At 41.6% G+C, this 20,770-nt stretch overlaps 1 protein-coding gene across 2 annotated transcripts in view; it reads right to left on the bottom strand.

The window, feature by feature from the left end:
- The window catches only part of BACH2 (BTB domain and CNC homolog 2), a 253,173-nt gene that overhangs the window by 121,658 nt on the left and 110,745 nt on the right, over positions 1–20,770 (bottom strand). The window contains exons 2-3 of one of the 2 annotated variants that reach the window (XM_034766029.1): positions 14,237–14,359; positions 9,717–9,819 (exon numbers count right to left, since the gene is read on the bottom strand). The gene's annotated coding sequence lies outside the window, so the exon portion shown is untranslated. The remainder of the gene's footprint in view (positions 1–9,716; positions 9,820–14,236; positions 14,360–20,770) is intronic. The other variant, XM_034766028.1, reaches the window with a different exon arrangement.

The following is a 20,770-nucleotide window of genomic DNA, read 5'->3' as shown; positions in this document are numbered from 1 at the left end:
TGTATAAAAGCAACTACGCCATTTAGTTCAATTCCACTGGTGTAGAACACACATTCTTCTACTTTTTAAATATCAGATGACCTCAAACTTACCAACATCCTGTCTTACCTAATACTTCTAACAAGTTCTATCAAATGCCATGACAGAATCAGACAGCACTACAGGCAATGAAATCATTCACTAGGAATTCATTTTTTAATCCAAAAATTAGATGTGCCAGACAGTTCTGACATGGTTTATCGTACAGCCTGAGGATCATACGGGCTCTACCAAAAGGAATCTAAATGACTGCTGAAGACAAAGCGTATTTACACATATAATAAATAGATAAAATTGCGGTCTGCACTTTGTTTCAGGTTTCAAAGCTAACTTCCGGCCACCGTTCAGAGAAATATTTTGCATTTCAGTTTCTGAGTCACCAATTTCAGCAAGTGCACTGCCTGGAATTACTAAGAATGGGAGCTGATCAAAATATTGCGATTTGATTCAGAAAGTTCTTTTAAATTGCGACACAGGAACTTTTTATGTGGTGACTGGACAGAGAAACTATTTTTGAGCAAATACAGCCATGGGGAAAGCAGGATAAAATACAAAACCATCTTCCACAAAAGTCGAGCTTTCCATTGAAAGTATAGGGCAGTGTCCAGTGTTATTCAGAAATGTTTGGTAGCCTTTTCCCAAAAGCTGCTTCCATTCTCCTGGTTAAGAAATATAAAACAATATGTACACTTCAGAAACAAATCTGAATCACGGAGGAACGAAAAACATTCCTGAAAAGAATCTGCTACGAAACTGAAATTCGGAGACCGCCGCAGTGTTGTGTCTAAGTTGAGTCATCAGTTCCCTTTACACCCTAATAATCGTCGGCACTTTGATCAGAATGACTGATCTGAATGCTACTTTGTGTTTGTATTTTTAAGAGCTTCCCTATGTAAACAAGCGCACTATCATCTTGCGGACAGGGTTACATTTGTGGAATCATGGGGAACAGCTGTCAGAAACAGATATCGCTCTCTTCAGTCGACCTAGCATATTCTGAATCACTAATTGTGATACAAAAAAGGCAGCCCAAAAAAGGCAGCCCAAAATCATAGCAAGATTATGCCACCAACTCTAAGTGTTAGCAGCATGATCTTACTGTACTTTCCTTGAACAGTGTGCTATTAAGATTAAATTTAAAGTCTCCTTGAAGGAACTCCTCTGGAAAGTAGCTCATGGGAATGTGGAAAGACCTCTGTTCCCTTCAGCCCTACAGTGAAACCAGTTCTGCTAGCAAAAGACAAGGAAAGAAAAAGAAAATTATTTAACACATTTTAGAGCAGGGAGGGACTGGACTCTCACCTATTAACATAAAGAGCAGCTCTATAGGGTCATAGGAACTGTTCATAAGAACGGTCATACTTGGGTCAGAGCAATAGTATTTCCCGTCCAGTATCCTCTCTTCTGACAGTGGCCAGTGCCAGATGCTTCAGATGGAATGAACAGAACAGGGCAATTTATAGAGTGATCCATCCCCTGTCATTCAGTCCCAACTTCTGGAAGTCAGAGATTTAAGAATACCCAGAGTATGGGGTTGCATCCCTGACCATCTTGGCTATTAGCCATTGATGGACCTATCCTCCATGAACTTATCTAGGATTTTTTTTGTTTTTTTTTAACCCAGTTATACTTTTGGCTTTCACAACCACCTCTGACAACACACAGTCAACCTGTGGCACTCATTATGTGAAAAAGTACTTCCTTTTGTTTGTTTTAAACCTGCTATTTCACTGAGTGGTTCTTGTGTTATTTGAAGGGGGAAAATAAAAACTTCTTTAGTCACTTTCTCCACACCATTCATGATTTTATAGACCTCTATCATATCCCCCTTTAGTCATCTCTTTTCTAAATTGAACAGTCCCATTCATTTTAATTTGCCCTCAAATGGAACCTGTTCAAGACCCCTTATTTTTTGTTGCTTCTCTGTACTTTTTCCAATTTTAATATATCTTTTTTGAGATGGGGCTAACAGAACTGCAGGCAGTATTCCAAGTGTGGGCACACCATGGACTTATATAGCGGCATCGTATTTTCTATCTATCCCTTTCCTAGTGGTTCCTAACATTCTGTGAGCTTTTCTGACTGCCATCGCACCTTGGGAAGATGTTTTCAGAGAACTATCCACGATGATTCCAAGATCTTTTTCTTGAGTGGTAACAGCTAATTTAGACCCCATGATTTTGTATGTATAGTTGGGATTATGTTTTCCAATGTGCACTGCTTTGCACTTATCAACACTGAATTCCATCTGCCATTTTGTGACCCAGTTTTGTCAGAACCAGACAGGGAGGATGGGGGGGGGGGGCGGAAAACCCACTATGGTGAAGAGACACCAACAGTGAGGAGAGGGAGAGGATACTGGGTGGTGCACCAATGTCTACAGGCACCATATGTTAACTCACAACTAAATGCAGTCTTTGTTGCTCCTTAGGCCAGTAAGATCTAGGAGTATGAATGAGAGTGTACACTGAGCCTTTAAGAGGTTGCACTTTACATTCTCTATAGTAACATATCCTCAAATGAATGATGGAAGGATCAATATTGACAGGCTGCAGAGGGAGCCATTTCCAGCACTTCATAGTAAGGCTTTGAGAGATGAGAAGAACATAAGAATATTAAGAGCCTCTGAAAAGAAAAATTAGCATGAAATAAAAAAGAGGTTGCACTGAAATTAAGAGGGGAAAGGAATGGACGATCAATAGAAATAAGAGGAGAAGCAAAGGCAGGAACAAGGAGGGTGCTGGGGCAGGTAGAGAAAATACACAAAATTCAAAAGGAGTAGGTGTGGGGAAAGGAGAGGGCAGAGATGAAAAAGCAAAGAGGAAAAAGAAAGGTGACTTGCTGGCTGGAAACTAATAAAATGCGTCCGAAAAGTTTGTAGTTTCTCTTTTTGAAAAATGCTTAGATGGGAACACAAGGGTATTTCAACAGAAACATGTAATGAGTGTGTATGATGGGAAAACATCTTAATGCAAGCTCTTATTCAAGCCCTTTAACATAGCATGTAACTGGAAAGTAAAGCTGGTTAATGAAAGAAAGCTACAACAAGATTATAAGATTGCTTCTCATACATTTATTTAGACTAACTTAAAATCCAGTGGGTAGCTTCAATCTTCAAACTATCATTTAGGGATTCCTAAAAGGGATCTTTCATATGTTACCTGAGAACATTACAATAGTTCACATACTTTCAACTAAATTTGGAAGGAAATGGATGGAGACATTCCCATACTGCAGGTAGGAGACAGATCGTGCTGGCCAGATCTGAAAATGGCCTGTGCATCTAATTAGTTCCCTGTATCAGTATGGACAACCAGGTTTAGCAAAACACAAAGCAACAGGGCTTTTTGACCGTGACTTCCATAAAGCGTTTGAAGTTTATTGCTCCAAGATACAAGGTAAACTAAAAAGAAGGTAAGAGTAAAAAAAGAAACAGGGATTAAGGGAGAGGTACAATGATTTTGGAAATCAAGCAGGCATGCAATATAGACTTAGCAGCTGGCTTCAAGAAAGCACTCCCAATACTAACAAAACCTTTCCAGTCTAGCGCTGCATACCAGTGGGTGGTGTACAAACATACATAAATGTTAACTTTGCTGTAGAATAGGTAGGCAAAATGTGAGGTGAGTAATTTTGTCTGTTGTGGTTCCTGTTTAGTTTATTTTGCAACAACTCCTAAATACCATGATTAAAAAAAATAAGGGCATTAGAGAATAAAATAAAAGATTCCTTATAAAGACGAGAACAGATAAAGGCAGTTAAAAATAATTAATGCTACCTTGTAATCTCTCTCTGCTTCTCTATACCAATGTAATTCAAACAGAAAACATGAGTACAGATTTTATTCCCCCTCCGCCCTCCATTTCATCCTATATGCAAAAGGAAAATTTCAAAATTTAAAAAAATATATGCATACCAACTGTGTCACAGTGCTGAAGTTTTTTATTTCTTTCAAGTTGTTCAGTAAGTATCAATATGGATTAATCTAGTAGAGGGATCAGCAACCCTGGCGGGCCGAGCCATTTACCTGCCACGTCCACAGGTTCGGCCGATCGCGGCTCCCACTGGCCGAGGGATGTGCTGGCTGCCGCTTCCTGCAGCCCCCATTGGCCTGGAGCGGCGAAACGTGGCCAGTGGGAGCCGCGATCGGCCGAACCTGCAGACACGGCAGGTAAACAAATGAGCCCGGCCCACCAGGGTGCTTACACTGGCGGGCTGTGTGCCAAAGGTTACTGATCCCTGATCTAGTATCAAAATACATTCTGAAATAGTTTTTAATTTTTTTTCCCCACTTGAAATTCTCAAGTAAAGAATCACACAACCTCACTACTGTTGGTGAAAGAGCCCTTTTCTTTGTATTTTAAATATTTGTTTATTATTGTGTTAGCGCCTAAAGAATGTCAGGCATCCCCCTCCCCCCGTCCACACACACACACCAAAAAGCTGTTCCCTGACCCAAAAAGTTTACATTGGTCACATGGAAAAACCTGAGGGTTTCTCTGTCCCTCTTCATCTCAATCTCATCTGAAAACCTGCCCATTAATTTTCTTCTCATTCTACTATTACTTATCATTGTAGCTGTGTTTTTTAATTACATGAAGGTGTTTGGGGTAGAGTTTGTATGGTGGATGTTGTACAACACAATGTTGTGGTGTATTATTGTTCATGTTCACCAGTGAGCATGACCTAACAATAGTATATCACTAGGTGCAAAAGTCTCTCTTTCTCTTTGCCAAATAGTATTTCAGACAGAAAATTCCATCACTTCTCCTTAAGTTCTGCAAGCCAAACACTTATTCAGTGCTCCCTTTGACTTTCAGATAAACAAAATCCTACTGTATCCTCTGCTGGACATCTGTGTACATTAATGGAAAACTGATGAGAACTTAGGTAAAGAAGCCCTCCTTGATTATTGTACACGTGGTTATAAAAGCAGGTGTAAATCTGCCAACAAACATTTCTATGCAGAAACTGACATAAGACAGCTTCCTATTCGGTAAATAGTAAGAGGAAGTTCTGAATAAATATTTGCTCCCCCATATTTATTTTTTCTACTCAGATTTAGGTAAGACAAGAGGATGTTTTATGAGTAAGCTGATTTCAGTGTTTATCCAGTCTATATAATTGGGTCCATAACATAACAGGGCTTCTGGTCTCAGAGATGCACTATGGATTCTATTGCCATCTTAATGAAACCAGACAAGTTCACTTCTCCTTTTATTTTACAATCACCTGAAGGACGTATTGTAATGGCAGAGTTAGTCATGTATTGGTGACTTAAGAATATTAGGCAATATGCTTCAGTCACCAATCTCTACCTCCATTTAAAATGGTTAAATTGAAAAGAAAACAGTAACTCTCCCACTTGGAGGCATGATGAGCATGTTGTGGCTATCTAACCAAAAATTAGTAGGCATCAGATTACATACAGTAAACTCACTACTGAAAAAAGCAAGAAACAACTGTCCCCCTCTCCAGACACTTCTCCTATTCTTCTTGCTCTCCAGCAAGATAAAACTTTATTGATCTCCAATCCTGGATAAATATGTTGAGTCTTGGCTATCAGTTACCCAATGTTACAGAGGAAAACTACCTTTTCAATATGCAGATAAGGGCTTGTATACACAGTGGGGTAATGTGCCTTACAGGGATGTGATTTCTGAGTGAATTACCGTATATACTCATTCATAAGCCAAATTTTTTTTAGTAAAAAAGGGAAGCACCAGAGAAGGGGGTCGGCTTATGAACAGGTATAGAGAGGGAGAGGTGGGACACAGCCCCTCCCTCCAACAGAGGGAGCAAGGAGAGGCAGCACAGCCAGCAGGGAAGAGGTGGGGCCAGAGTTTCTCTGCTTCTGGACACGCTGCTCTCCCCCGAGCCTCGGAAGCAGCTGCAGCTCCAGGACTGGCAGGCTGTGGCCGCGCCCCCCCCAGAGCAGACTGTGGCTGCAGGGCCTGGCTCAGCCCGCTGGAACATGCTGCAGCCATGCCGCCCAGTCTGGTCCGCCGGAGCAGGCTGTGGCCGCGCTGCCCAGCCTGCCGGAGCAGCTCCTGCCAGGCCAGAGACATCCTCCCCTGGCCATCCCCAGATAAGGTGGGGAGGGATGGGATGGGGAGAGTGTGGGAGTCCTGGGCTAGGGGTGGGGTCATGTGGGAGGTGGTCACAGGGGTTATTCCCCTGACCCCCAGCTTATCCCCCCCCAAATCATTTCCCCACCTGTTGCCTTCCTGGCCCGTCAGGGTAAGCAGCTGGCGCACTGAGACACTTTGTTTACTTAGGTTTACCTCCGTGCCTGTGGACGCTCAAGGTAAACAAATCATCTCGGCCCACCAGTGGCTTATCCTGATGGCCCGGGAGCCAAAGTTTGCTGACCCTTGAATTATAGGGTCGGCTTATGAATGCGTCATAAAAATTTTCCATTTTTACTTATCCATCTTGGGAGGGTCAGCTTATAAACAAACCGGCTTATGATTGAGTATATACGGTAATATGTTGCACATTAATTGGTCCCGTAGATCCTGCTGGTGTGCTCTAAAGGTTCTCAAGTGCCCTTTGGCATAGTACTGTCCCAAACAGCACCACATTAAAGCGTACTAGTGCATACCATCAGCGTCTACGCGGACCAATTAATGTACAACACATCTGTGCACTTCAGAAATCAAACCCTTATAGTGCATGTAGACAAGCCTTAAATGACTTTAATAACTGGTTACTTCCAGTAAGTGTGTGGTACTAAAACAGCAATGGACAACTAATCTAGCATCAATTTTTTTGAGCTTTACTAGACTAAGATCTCTAGTTTCCCTCTAACTCTCCACTGCTTCCCACTCAGTTGTTCATACTGTAATACAGGCTGCTCCAAAACCCCACTCCTGTGAAGACTAGCAGCACTGATTCACAGAGGCCAGACAAGTGACTCATAACTAAGGCAGAGGGAGGATGAGAGAACAAACAACACGTGAAAGAAGTGTAGTCACACTGCTTAATGTGCTATTGGAAGGTGCTCAGATATAAGGTAGTGAGCATGCTTTAAGACTCTATATAGAACAGAACAGAAGAAAGCTAATGACAAAAGTGTCAGTGCTGGTAGATATACATTCAAGTGGTGGGGAATCCTTAAGATAGCTACAAACTGAATTTATTGAATAGAAACATGACTTTTCTCTTATTTGAGAATTCTCTTTCTTCAAACTTGGAGGTTTGGAGAAAACAAATGGATCAGACCCAGCTGCCTCCTTCAAACCTCCACCTCTCCCTCCCTGGATCTGATTCTGATTCTTTATTAGTGTAAATCAGGAGCTGCCCAATTGAAGTCAATAGAATTGCACCAGTGTTAAAGTTCAGAATTAGGTTCTCTGGATCATCCTGATTAAAGACAAATGGACAAGTTTTCCCTTTCCTTCTCCTTCAATGGGATATAAGCATTTGCAGAAGTGCTCTACTGAATTGGGGCCTGAGTAATAAAGTAAAAAAGTAACATGGTGCTAGGAGGAAAGTGGGGAGCAATTATAGAGGAGTGCTGGGCTATTGGTTGGGGCAGAGCTTTGGGAGGCTGAAGGAAAAGTCAGGAAAGTGACTTGATGAGAGAGTGTCCATGGATCACGTATCAGAGGGGTAGCCGTGTTAGTCTGGATCTGTAAAAAGCAACAGAGTCCTGTGGCACCTTTAAGACTAATAGATGTATTGGAGCATAAGCTTTCGTGGGTGAATGCCCACTTTGTCGGATGCATGGTAACATGCCAATGAAGTGGGCATTCACCCACAAAAGCTTATGCTCCAATACATCTGTTAGTCTTAAAAGTGCCACAGGACTCTCTGTTGCTTTTTCCATGGATCACAGTAAAACAGCGAGGCAGGAAGAGCCAGACTGAATGCAGTTCAGAGACAGGGGATAAATACGAGGAAGGAGGAACTGGAAGCGGCAAGAGACAAGGGATGAGTTCCAGGCTACCATGCCTGGAGGCTACAGAGCATGATATGTGGGAAAAGGAGAAAACTGAAGAAAAGGGAAGTGGATAGACATAGTCAACAGGAGGCATCTGGAGTTCAGTGAGGATGAGAAGACGGAGATGTAAAAACCATAAATGGTAGACAGCTTAATAGAGGCAGAGTAGGAGCTCATGAGGGAGCAGAAAGAGGGATGGAGGAGTAGTAGGAGATAGGAATTAAAAAAAAGATGATGGTAGGAAAGTAAGGAGGTGTGGCAGAGATGGGAGGACAGTGTGGGTCTGTGCCGGGAACCAGGATTAGGAGGACAGATGTCACCAGCAGCTAAAAGGAAGTTTCAGAGGAGCAGGTGAGTAGAAGATTTTGAAAGTGAAGAGGGGAAAGCAACAGAAATGTGGGAGAACAGGAAGAAATACAGTTAATAAGAGCAGTGACAGAGTGACTGGGTGACAGAGGGGAAAGATGTAGAAATGGAAATTGGAAAAGAACAGAAGAAGAGGAGATTAAAAAAAAAAAAAGGATAAAGAGCATGTAAGAAGGGAAAGAGTTGCTGTGCTGGAATCAGAGGTCAAACAAAAATGTCCCTCCAAGTTGAGCATGAGCCTGCCTGCAACTCTGGGCCCCGACTGTAAAGTAGCCTTCCTAGTATTTTGGAGAATGAAGCGCTCAAAACATTCTGTACTCTCTTCTAAAAGAAAAAGGACTCAAGCACTTGTGGGAGAACTGTCACTAACAGGTAAAATTGCATATAAAAGGTCCTTTACATATCATTTCTGACTTCTTAAATCAGAATTAGCATGAGAACTGTGTTACATTCATATCAAAATCTCCAAAATGAGTATTTGCTTAGCAGAGGCTAAAAAGAGGAACAGAGAGGTTGAAAGGCCAGCTGACCCACTTAATTTCTATTCAAGGTAAGTTTCAAGCTCTGATGACTGCTACTAAAAGGTCATTTCTGCAAATGTATAGCCTACCAGAAGGTCTTGAAGAAGATGACCTGGCCTCCTTTTTTGTTGCCTTCTTGAATTACTGGAGTTCATCTTCAAGAGATCATTCAGTTTCAAGGCTGTCTTCAGCTCTGCCAGGCTTACTACTATCTTAATATGCAGAGATATCCGCGTACAATCCAAATACTGTGAATGGCTACATTTTTGGCATGCGTGCACATGCAAGTATGTGAGTATCCAATAGATACAGATGTCTCAGAAAACTGTGGAGAGAAGGTGATGGCAAGAAGCAAAGCAGGGCAATGGGAAGAAGAGGGGTTATAGCCAGCTGACACTTAAAACACGGTAGCATCTAATTCTTTTAAAAAAAGAATCTGTGTTACTAGAAATCTGGTCAAATGGTGGGATTTATGTACAAGTTATTTGGGGAATCATCTCCTCCACCGCTAAAATACTGAAATTCAGGAGGCAGAGGTTACTTACCTTGTACAATAACTGGAGTTCTTTGAGATGTGTCCGCCTATGGGTGTTCCATGTCAGGACGTGCATGCATCTGTACACTCTTGATCAAAGATATTTATCCATGGGTCTAAGCCCTAGACACTCTCATACTCTGGTATGAGGATGTAGGGAGGGGCAGACTACTGCCACTCCAGTTCCTTCTCACCCACAAAAGTCCAGTGAGAGACTGAGACGGGGAGAAGGAGGGCGGGCAATGGAGCATGCATACTGACACACATCTTGAAGGTAAGTAACCTCTACTTCTTCGAGTAGTGTCCTTACCTTGTCAGGAGACTCCCGAGCAGTACCTCCATCACAGAGGAAAGTGTTGAGGCGGCGGATTCAGTAGGATTCATAGAACAGCATCAGCAAAGCCACATCAGCTCTGGAAACAGTTAAGAGAGCATAATGCTGGGAAAACGTGTGCAACAAAGACCAGGTGGCTGCCCTGCAGATATCTGAGACAAGCATATTTTTCAGGTGGGCAACAGAGGTAGACTGAGCCCTGATGGAATGAGGAATTACTATCAGAGGGGGATGAACCCCTGAGACTTTATAACAGGACAAGATGCATCCTGCAACCCATTTAGACAGTCTTTGGGAGGAAATCGGATGCCCTTTCATTCGTTCTACAATCGAGATGAAGAGTGTAGGAGACGTCCTAAAGGGCTGAGTCCAGTTGAGGCATCAGGCAAAGGCTCTTTTAACATCTAGTGTATGGAGGCTTATTTCTTCCTTTGAAGTGTGAGGCTTGGGATAAAACACTCTCACCAGAGAGCCAACTAGGAGCCACGCTTCGAGGTGAAGCGCTCAGAGGTGGGGTGGATGATGGATCCCGACTCCTGGATGAGGAGAGTTGCTATCAGGGAAAGACAGAGGAGTGGTTGCAGGGGCATACAAACTACAGCTCTGCAAACGACACCTGGCTTGGGCATGCTGGTGCTACGATGGCTATGAATATCTCCTGTTTCAATTTGTTCATGAGGGGAATAAGCATATAGCAATACACAAGGCTAAGGAGTGATCAGGGCTGTCTCTCATTGATTTGTGGCGGCTCCTTTCCCTCAAGCAGAATCATCTGCACTTCGGACTGGATGGAGTTGCAAAGAGATCTATCTCTGGATAAACCCAGAGACAGACATTTCTTTCTGAATACCTTGTTATCCAGCTTCCATTTGTGGTCAGTGCAGAAGTGTCTGCTAAGGGAGTCTGCCGCTATGTTCTGTCGTCCTGTAGATAAGCCACTGAGATCTCTATGCAGTGTGATATGCACCAGTTCCATAGTTTTACAGATTTGGTGCAACAGGACTAGGATCTTGCTCTTCCTTGTCAATTGACATAATACATTGCTGCTCCGTTATCCAGCACTACTCTGATTGGGCAACCTCCGGTATGGGGTAGGAAGTGCTGGCAAGCATAGTGAACTGCTTTGAGTGCTAGCATGTTGATATAGAGGATCACCTCCTGAGGTGCCCATTAGTCCCAAGCTGTGAGGTTCTGGGAATGAGAGATCCAGTCTATCAGGGAAGCATCTGTGGTGAGGATGGGCCTCATAAGAAGAGGCTGTAGGAACGGAACTCCCATGCACATTTTTTTGGATTCCTCCACCAATCTAAAGAATCAAGGACTTTCTGAAGTACAAACAGCTGTTTGGATAGATTGTGCTTGCTGGGGATGTCAAGTGCTTGACATCAAGTGCGCAGTCTTGGTAAGGGTGTCACAAATGTACCGACTTCCATATGGCCCAGAAGTTGTATGCAAGCCCTTACTGCATTTCACTGGCTTTGCTGTATTGTTGAAACAAGATTAGACATTGTGGCAAAACTGTCCTTAGACAAGTAAACCTTGGTAGCGGAAGAGTGATCCTGATGAAGCCTGTGTGTTGAGTGGGCATGAGAGTAGACTATTCCACATTGAAGCGGAGGCCTAGTGAGTGGAACAGAGCTGTGCCTTAAGAAATAGGCAACCTTTCAAGAGCCAATTGTCCAGATAGGGAAAGGCAATTATCCCCATCTAGTGAACACTGGCCGCGGCAGCCGACAGAACCTTGGTAAAGACCCTTGGGGCAGCGGAAAGGTAGGACATGATGCTAGTAGTGGTCCCTGCCTACCACAAAACTTATGAATTGTTTGTGTGAGGAATGTATAGTGATAAAGAGTCCTGAAGCCTGAGGGGAAACAAACCAATCTCTTGGCCTGGGTGCAACATACAATTTGTAAAAGTTCTAAACATTTGAGGAAAAAAATGCTATAAAACCACAAACTTTCACAAATTCCATGTACTACATAACTGCTTATTGGGCAGCTAAAACTATCCACAACATATAAAGATGCATCAGGAAAACACATGTGCTCTTCTGCTACCACAGCCTTTCGCTAGCTTGTGTGTGCCGAGCCATCAAATAACAAAATAACATGAAACTTAAAATGTATAAAGCAACTGAACAGCTGCAAAATATTTAATATTTAGTACCACTCAGCAGCTGAAAAAACAATTGCTTATAGAAGATACTCAACATTATTCAATAGTTGGAAAAAGCTACTTGTGAAACAATTAGCATTTACTTGGCTGCTTAAAAATATTGTAGGTACGTAACAGTTCAGACCACTCAAGAAGCTGGACAAGCAACCTTTTCATATTCTTGAATGGACATATAGCCCAACTCAAAGACATGAAATCTAAGGCTGTATTGGAATTGAGAATCAAGGTCTTTGGAAAGCTGAGATTTCACAGAATCGTTACAATTGCTACAGCAGTACTTTCCCTGGGATACCTGGTCTGAATCTGGTTTAGGATTGAGTCGTGACTACTTCAGGGTGAATTATATACACAACTGGATCAAAAATACGATCCAGCTTTTTATTATGAATGCCAATAAGGCTGAAATACAATAATAGATAAGAATAAAAATATAAAATAGCATTAAACCAACTTCTATTTAAAATCGATCATAACAGTTATTTAGTATTTGTATTGCGGTGAAACCGACTGGGCCATTTAGGATCCAGGCATCCTTTTCTTAAATGCTTTAGCATCAAACAGGACAAGACAGAAGAGCTTACACTTCAAATAGACAAGAAAATTTATAAGCAAATGTCAAAGGTACATATCTTGATAGGTTTTTATTTTAAATATAATTTTCCACAAACCATTTTCCCACTCTATTCCTCTGTCAAGGTGCCTCAGCCAACATGTTCCACCATCACACCAATGAATGGGTCCTTCTTCTACCTTGCCTCCACACAGATATAGAATCAGGCTTGGCATGGCTTTGCCAAAGTGCTCTATAGATGTACAGCGCCAATGAAATGGCTGCCTGAGGGATAGCTGGCAGACACAGCCCAATGCAGAACTGGCGAGGGGAAATTCTAGTCAAGCTCATCAGGACAAGTTTTATTCTCACATGAAATGTCCACTGTCTACACCAGGGATCAGCAACCTTTGGCACGCGGCACGCCTGGCCGCTGCTTCCTGCAGCCCCCATTGGTCTGTAGCGGCGAACCGCGGCCAGCGGGAGCCGCGATCGGCCAAACCTGCAGACGCGGCAGGTAAACAAACCGGCCCGGACCACCAAGGTGCTTACCCTGGCAGGCCGCGTGTCAAAGGTTGCTGATCCCTGGTCTACACAGGGTAGAAAGGATTTTATTTTTAAGAAGACTTAGTCCAGAAAAAGTAGACTGAATTGATCCAATGTATTTACCTGAGGAGGATGAAGGACCCAGTGAACTGTGCTGGGATTTAAAACTTTTGATACAAGAGTCTACCTTGTAAGGGCTGAGCGCTCCAGCCCAATCCAGCAAAGCACTTAAAACACATGCTTAACTTCAAATGTGAGCGTTACACTTGGTAGGATCGCGTCTTAGGTCACTTTACCCCGCCCCTACCCTTCAGCTGAGAGGAGACAATTGTTTCAAGACCATTTTGAGGAACTTACAGTCGAAGCAGTAGTAAAAGAGTTATGAATATGTGTTGTATGCACAATAATCACAAAATGGAGGGCAATGTAAATAGGAAAGGAGAAAGTATTTTTAATTAAAGCCATAGCCACACCAAAATTCGTTCTACTTTGGAAAGTGACTTTAAAAATGGCTTTGGGAAGTGGTTCCATTTTTTGTGTGTGGGTGCCTTAATGATTTCCAGAGCAATTTTGCTGAGTTTATAAAACAAAATATGCTTGTAACTGCCACACCCATATACTCAGCCTGAAACCTGAAAGGGGAACTACGTTCTTTTTGGTTCATGCATCATCAGCATCAATAATGGAGAACCCTCGTTTATAACTGGGTGAAATATTCTGGCCTGTAATATACAGGAGGTCAGACTAGATGATCTAATGGTCCCTTCTGGACTTAAAAATCTGCCAGTGAAAGAATTGTTTGGAAAAGCAAATCACAGTTTACACCTGTGGAGCAAGTCCTCATTAGGGGTTTGCAGTGGAGAACACTATAATATACTGCTGCAAAACACACAAATACAAAAAGATCAACCCATTGAGGACAACACCATTGTCATTTATCTGACAAACACACTGAGGTGGCAAGGGGCAAAGAGATCCACGTGGATTTTTCTTTATATTTCTTTTTAAATTTAAGTGTAGGCACTTGTTCCTAGAACAATATTTTGCCACTGTATCCAGGAGCTTCAAAATTAGCCAGCAAAGTTCTGGAAATGTTTCCAAGGGATGAGTCTTAGATAAGTGCTCTAGATGCTACAGTTAAATAGACAGCATATTAAACTATAAAAGTGTAAGGAGAGATTCCAAAAAACAAACCTCTTTACACTACTTGTGCAAAATTACTTACCCAACATACAGCCCCTGGCAACTCTTTTCAGGCAAACAAATTGCTGCTTTAGGCAGTTTACTATCTCCAACTGGATGTTGTGTGGCTAAACTTTTTTGCCGTAAGAAACACCTATAGTTATACCTAGAAACGGAAACAAAACCAAAATCTTTTGTAAGAAATATGCAAATTTAGTAGTCTTTTTGTTCACCACATTGGGGCAAAAGCAGCTTGATGGGGAAATTTATAAAATTCTCAAGCCTCCTTTTACAACAAACACAACTGCAAATCTAACTACACCCAGGAACAAAAAATAAAGGATTTTATGCCTCAAAGAAGCCAGCAAGCTACCAAGCCTCGCATCTGCTGTTGTAAAGAACGTAAATGCTTATAGAGAGAGTGGGGGAGGGCTGCTCAGAACTGGAGACAGTTGAAATTCTTTGAATTTAAAAAACTTCGATGAATTTTTTGTGAAAAATATTTGCCATTTTCTAACCATTTCATGTAGAGCAGGTTGAATTTTTTTCCAACATTAAAAATTTAAATAAAAATGTCAAAAATTAGCAAGACGTTTTTAATGTTCTTCAGCCAGCTCTGCCTAGAATGTTCTGAAACAATAGTGAGGTGAAATGCAAACTCTATTACAGTCAATGGCAAAACTCCTACTGACTTCAGTGGGGCCAGGATTTCATGACTTGGGTTTAGATTAAAATATACTGAACAAAGAGAAAAAAGAAGTACCATTGTTGATAAAAGGCAGAAAGGTTTTTTTTTTACAGTTATGTTCTTTAATTATTAGGCGTGTTAGCAATTCAGTGATTAGTCAAATTAATGCAAACATGTATGCTCATCATGTTGGGAGGCTACTGTTGTTTGATTTAAATCCATTTGAATTTGTCAGTTTATTTCTGAATAATCGCTTTCGGTCTTATTTGTGAAATTAATATGAATTCTTACAAAAGGGACTTGCTATGGAATTACCAATCAAACTGACATTTACAAAAACAAATCTACTTTCAAACTGAGAAGCCAAAAAAATAAGAAATAAAAAAAAACCCATGGCCATCTCTAAGTCATGACATTCTTCCTGTAATTTTGGAAAAGCAGGTACTGACCAAATTTCTGGTAGTCACAGTGATTAATAACATGAAGTGACACAGTATTCATTCATGAGGTGCATCATAGTCCTTGAAGCTGTTTCCGTAGAAACTCTGAATTCAAGCAATACCGAGATGCTTCATGACTCAGCAGAAAAATGCTACAGTGGGTGCTAATCTGTTGCAGGCAGCAAAGGATGATTTTATCAGACATTTCAAACTGAAAATCCTGACAAGATTCAGCAGATGTGAACCTACACTGAACTTCTACTCACACCAAGATTTTAAAAGAGGCTTTGCTACATTGATACAGCAACATTTTGCTCAAATGTGTCAGACTTTTAATACTATATACAGGATAAAACATTTGCCTACTGCTGGGACTTTTGCTGCTGTCTATGATGTGGTCCCCCCTAGGGAATCCCTGCTCCTCAGCTCCCATTTCAACTACTGAGCCATGAGCAGCATGTTTGTATTTCTCTTTCTTTCTGCAGCATGGCCTGTATCTAGCATTATATTCTGTGCAGTTTCTCCTTCCTGATGGCCAAACTGTTCCTTGCTCAGACTTAATATGGCTAGCATGGCAGGAATATATTGAGTCCAGGCCAGGCAGGCATCCTCTTGTTCCCTGGCCTTCTTGGACTGTAGTGAAGCCCCTTATTCCATCTGCATCATATCACCTCCTATTGCTGAACTGCTCCTGACAACATTACTACCATAATGAGCCCAGGAAAGAGGAGACAATACTACACAGTCCTTTACCATATTAGCTTTTCACCCATCCATTTTGTCTGTGGCTGCACTCCTTAAATGTTTTAAGTCCTTTTTAAAAAGGAATTACTGGATCCCAATGCACATGCAGATACTGGTCTTGGGGCATATGACTTCAGATGAATTTTTGGAAGTTTAACCCTATGTAAGAGTTCTAAAAAAGGGGGTTTAGTTACCACCTTTAGATACCATACTCATTTAAAAAAGGGAAGGTGATGTCCTAGTTCAAAAGGTATTTTCTAACTTTTGCAGCTGAATCTGATGAGCTAGGAACTTTTATTAAGATTGCTTACTCCTTTAGCTGAATCAAAAACAAAGGCCTTCATTTCTATAGCACTGAAAACAAGTGATCAATAAATATAGACAAATTCCAGATTTCAAAAAGAATAAAGCTGACCCCCGTCTAATCTAGCTGTCTTGGGTGTGTAGAAATAAAGTTTACATCAGACACTTTTAGGACTCTGAGTCTGAAAGTCAAGGTTCCACAACACTAGCCGACCTGCTTACTTAACATGAGACACTAGCTGACTGTGAGAGGAAAACCCAAATCCCAAGTGTCAGGGCTTAACTGATTGGTCTGGAAGAAATAAAAGTGCTTCATATTTCTGCCGTTCTATCTATAATACATTTTGTAATAATCAATGAGTTGTTCCGCCTTTTTTTAAGATAGACATCAAGCTTCTGACAACTCACACTGTACAAAAAGTTGCTCACACTGCAGAAAATGTTTGCCACTCACAACTGATGTTCAAAATTAATTCACAGCAGCAGCAGCAGCTGCAGAAAGCTTTGACAAACTGTGTCATGTGTTGACAGAGTCATAAATTGTTAGTTAAAAAAAGTACACTTTCTCTCTTCAGCCACCTCACAGTGAACATTAGGGATGGGTGTAGCATGCAAAGTTTGAGGATTTGCAAGAAGGGCCGGCTCCAGGCACCAGCTTACCAAGCAGGTGCTTGGGGCGGCATGCCCAGCGGCAATTCGACGGATGGTCCCTCATTCGTGCTCGGAGCGAAGGACCTCCCGCCGAATTGCCGACGCAGATCGTGATCGCGGCTTTTTTGTTTTTTGTTTGGCTGCTTGGGGCCGCCAAAACCCTGGAGCCGGCCCTGTTTGCAAGCTTCACAAATATTTGGGGCTCACAAAACATGTTGAACTGTGAAACTTACTCCCCTGTCAGTTAAACCTGTGCTTATTTTCATGAAGATTCAATTTAAAAAAAAATTCTTTACTACCTTCCAAGAAGCCTGAGCTATGAAAACAATGAAGAAAGCCATGAAAAATAACCTCGCATGGTGCTCATGCTCTTCTATCTCCCAGCACATTTAGACCTGACCAGTGAAAAATATTCTATATTAACTGTTCATGGCCATGGAAACCAACCAACCACCCACTTTAAATGGAAAAATAAAGCTTACAACAAAGGCTTTTATTGTTTCTAATCACAGTCTAGTTTGTACGCGATATCACAAGTGAATACTTCTGTAAGGTTCCATATGGAAAAAAAAAAGACTGTGGTTGAAACGGATTCATCAGTACCTAGCACACATAGCATATTATAAATAATCTGCCTTGTTTATGTCTGGATAAATCTGTCTTGTTTACACATTTGGTTCAATAACGAGGTAACGCTGCTCCTCATTGATATGTATTCCTCCTCATTGAGAAGTATTCACCTGCTGAAATGCTAACTAAGGGCAGGTCTACACCACGGGGGGAAAAAGAAATCGATCTAAGCTACGCAATTTGAGTTACCTTAGTAGCGTAACTCAAGTCGACATAGCTTAGATCTACTTACCGCGGGGTCCACACCACGCTGGTCGACGTGAGAAACTCTCCCGTCAACTCCTCTTACTCTTCTCCTTCTGGTGGAGTACCAGAGTCGATGGGAGAGTGATCGGCAGTCGATTTAGCAGGTCCTCACTAGACCCGCTAAATCAACCCCTGGTGGATTAATCGCCGCAGCGTCAATCCCACCGGTAGTGCAGATAAGCCCTAAAAGTTCCTACTTGCTCCAAACACAAATAAAGTAAGCCATCAAAAGAAGATAGGAAAAACAATGACAGGAGAACTACATACATGGATTTCTTTAGTTGAGGATTAAGTACTTTTTGCATTGAACTGCTCTTCTCCTCAGTACATTCAAAAATAAATTCAAGGGAGCCTAAAGCGGCGAACAAACCAAAAACTCAGGGTGGGTACTGTGTGTAGAAAAACCATGATGGCAAAAGAAGTTAATCCCAGAGTATAACATAGGTAAGTGATCATTCTCTTCATTATCCAAATCATCTCCACCAGTCTACTCGTACATAAATGCGATAATTTTCAAAATCCAAGATGTTCCACATTTTCTGGAAGCAATCTGGATGTGCTATTGGGGAATTTAAGAATTCAAAAGTTTAATTTGCAACATCAGGCCAGTACGTACACTTTAATTTTCTTTCCGGTATTCATATGGATAGCTCACAATACATTTAAGTGGTTAATATAAGAAACTGCACACCACTGCTGGAATGGTTTGCTCAACATATGGCTGAACAGGTGCAGCAGTGATCTGTGTAAGATTTCTTCAAAAGCTGATGCCTGTGCAATCTTGAGTTCAAACTACTGCTGCTACATACTAATGAAATGTTAAATGGAATGAGATTTTTAATGACCTGTTAACTTGGTCACGTTGCATAAACAGTTTGCCTATACATTTTTCAAGAAAAATGGGTAACGTTATTTAAGTTAATGTTAACTTACATATCAAACTATTTTAGCAATGTAGTAGAAGCCCTAACTCCTGGTTTTTGAGACTTGATTTCAGGTTGGCACTACACAAAACACTAGCATTGCATTGCATGCATGCACAAAGTTGATTTGCACACACACACAGCCACTCCTACTTGTACACAACCTGTATATGCTCCAGTAAAGAATTTCTGCACCACCTGAGACCTTATTCTGACAAGTGAAATTGATTACTCTTCTAAATCTAATGGAAACAGAGACACTGAGACTACTACTAAGCATTACACGTTTACGTCATGCGGGCAAGCTGGACATTATCTGTGCTGCTGACTGAAATGATATAATCCATGCTCAATTAGCTTAGATTGCTTCTCTAAACACAAAGCAATCAAGTGAAAAAAACAGCACTACCAAACAGTTCTATATACTTAGAATGCATCACATGAATATACTATACCACTGGGCCCAGTCCATCAAGCCATGAGGTTGAAACAGAAGACAGCCAAAGTATTAACTAGACTACTTCAGCAGTTTGCTAGGACTTTCTTCTGTTCTACACAGATGGTAACATTAATTTTCTTCCTACTGTTGAAAATCTAAATTATTACATTGAAAATTACCTGGATTATCCAAATTATGGGTCCTGACTCTCCTGTGCACTTTATTGCCACTGGGGGGGGGGGGTGGGGGGGGATAGGGGGTGGAAGATAAACTCCAAATGGGATGAATCTTTGCATACATTTTTAGTGGAATGTTTGTCTGGTTTTTGTCATAAGAGTCTGAAATTGAATTTTTTTTTTTTAACCCAACTCTACCTGTGAGTACTGAGGGATCCACTGGAAGCCAGGTGCATTACATGGATAGGTCCCTTGTTTGTACCATTGTTTGTTCCTCTCAACCCCGCACCTTTGACAGCTCAACTTCTGCAGGAGGAGGGGATGCCTGTCACTGAAGCTTGTGATGGGGACAGGGGTTCATCAGCATGGGAGCGGAGACCAAGTAAATTACTAGGGACTAAGTATGAAGTAACTGCTGCTCTGCCTGCAGGTTGAGGGAAGGAGGGAATCTGCTAGGAAGTTGGTTGACCCGAGAGCCCCACATCCTCCCCATGTTCAGAGCAGTTTCCACGGGGTCAGGAGCACCCCGCGAAGAACACATTCACTTCTATAGTCCCATGCCCGGGATTCCAGAATCAGAAGGGAACATTTGGATCGTATTCTGCATTCCTCATGCCACTCATATTTAAGGTGATAACATACCAGATAATATACTGTGAAACATAGTGAAACATTGCCTAGATTTGATATTTATATTGAAAATCAAAAGTCCTATAGTTGAGACAAGGGAATAGGATTCAGCATTATTACTCCCTGTGTATCATTTTTTCAACTTACAGTTTCTACTATAACCCAAACAATGCAACGCTCATCGGTTTTATCAAAATTTCCTCACTCCCAAGACAAATGACATCAATGGCTAAAAAGAAAGTGGGTAATTTCCCTATTTATGCTGTACAATTGTCTTCGTGTAATTTAAAGGTCACCACTGTCATCAGCAGTACCGTTGAGAGACATTCCACCCACCAGCAAATAGGAAAGCGGTTAATTTGGACATTCTGATAGAGCCATTCTCCAGCACTTGAGAGGGGAAAAACTCTTTGTTTTTAACTGAGTGGAGGCTTCAAAAACCTCTTTCATTTCTTAACCTTTAAAGGGACTGTGAGATGTTCAAACTGGGCTGAACCAAAACTGAACCTTAACCTGTACTGCTTTACATGTGGAAACTATTGGGAAGGGCCTAAAAAAACCCCATCCCCTCCACCTCCATGATTCTGAAGTGGCTTTCTGCTTCAGAGAAAAAAGCTAAGTGAGGGAAAGGTTGGGTCCCTGTGCATGAAGTATTATATTTATATGTAGCATTAATTATGATGTAGGACACATCAGTGAGGAAGTTG

This window comes from Trachemys scripta, chromosome 3 (assembly GCF_013100865.1).
Source record: "Trachemys scripta elegans isolate TJP31775 chromosome 3, CAS_Tse_1.0, whole genome shotgun sequence".
Lineage (NCBI taxonomy): Eukaryota > Metazoa > Chordata > Testudines > Emydidae > Trachemys > Trachemys scripta.
The sequence above is the reverse complement of the archived record's forward strand: the minus strand, read 5'-3'. Positions and strand labels throughout refer to the sequence as shown.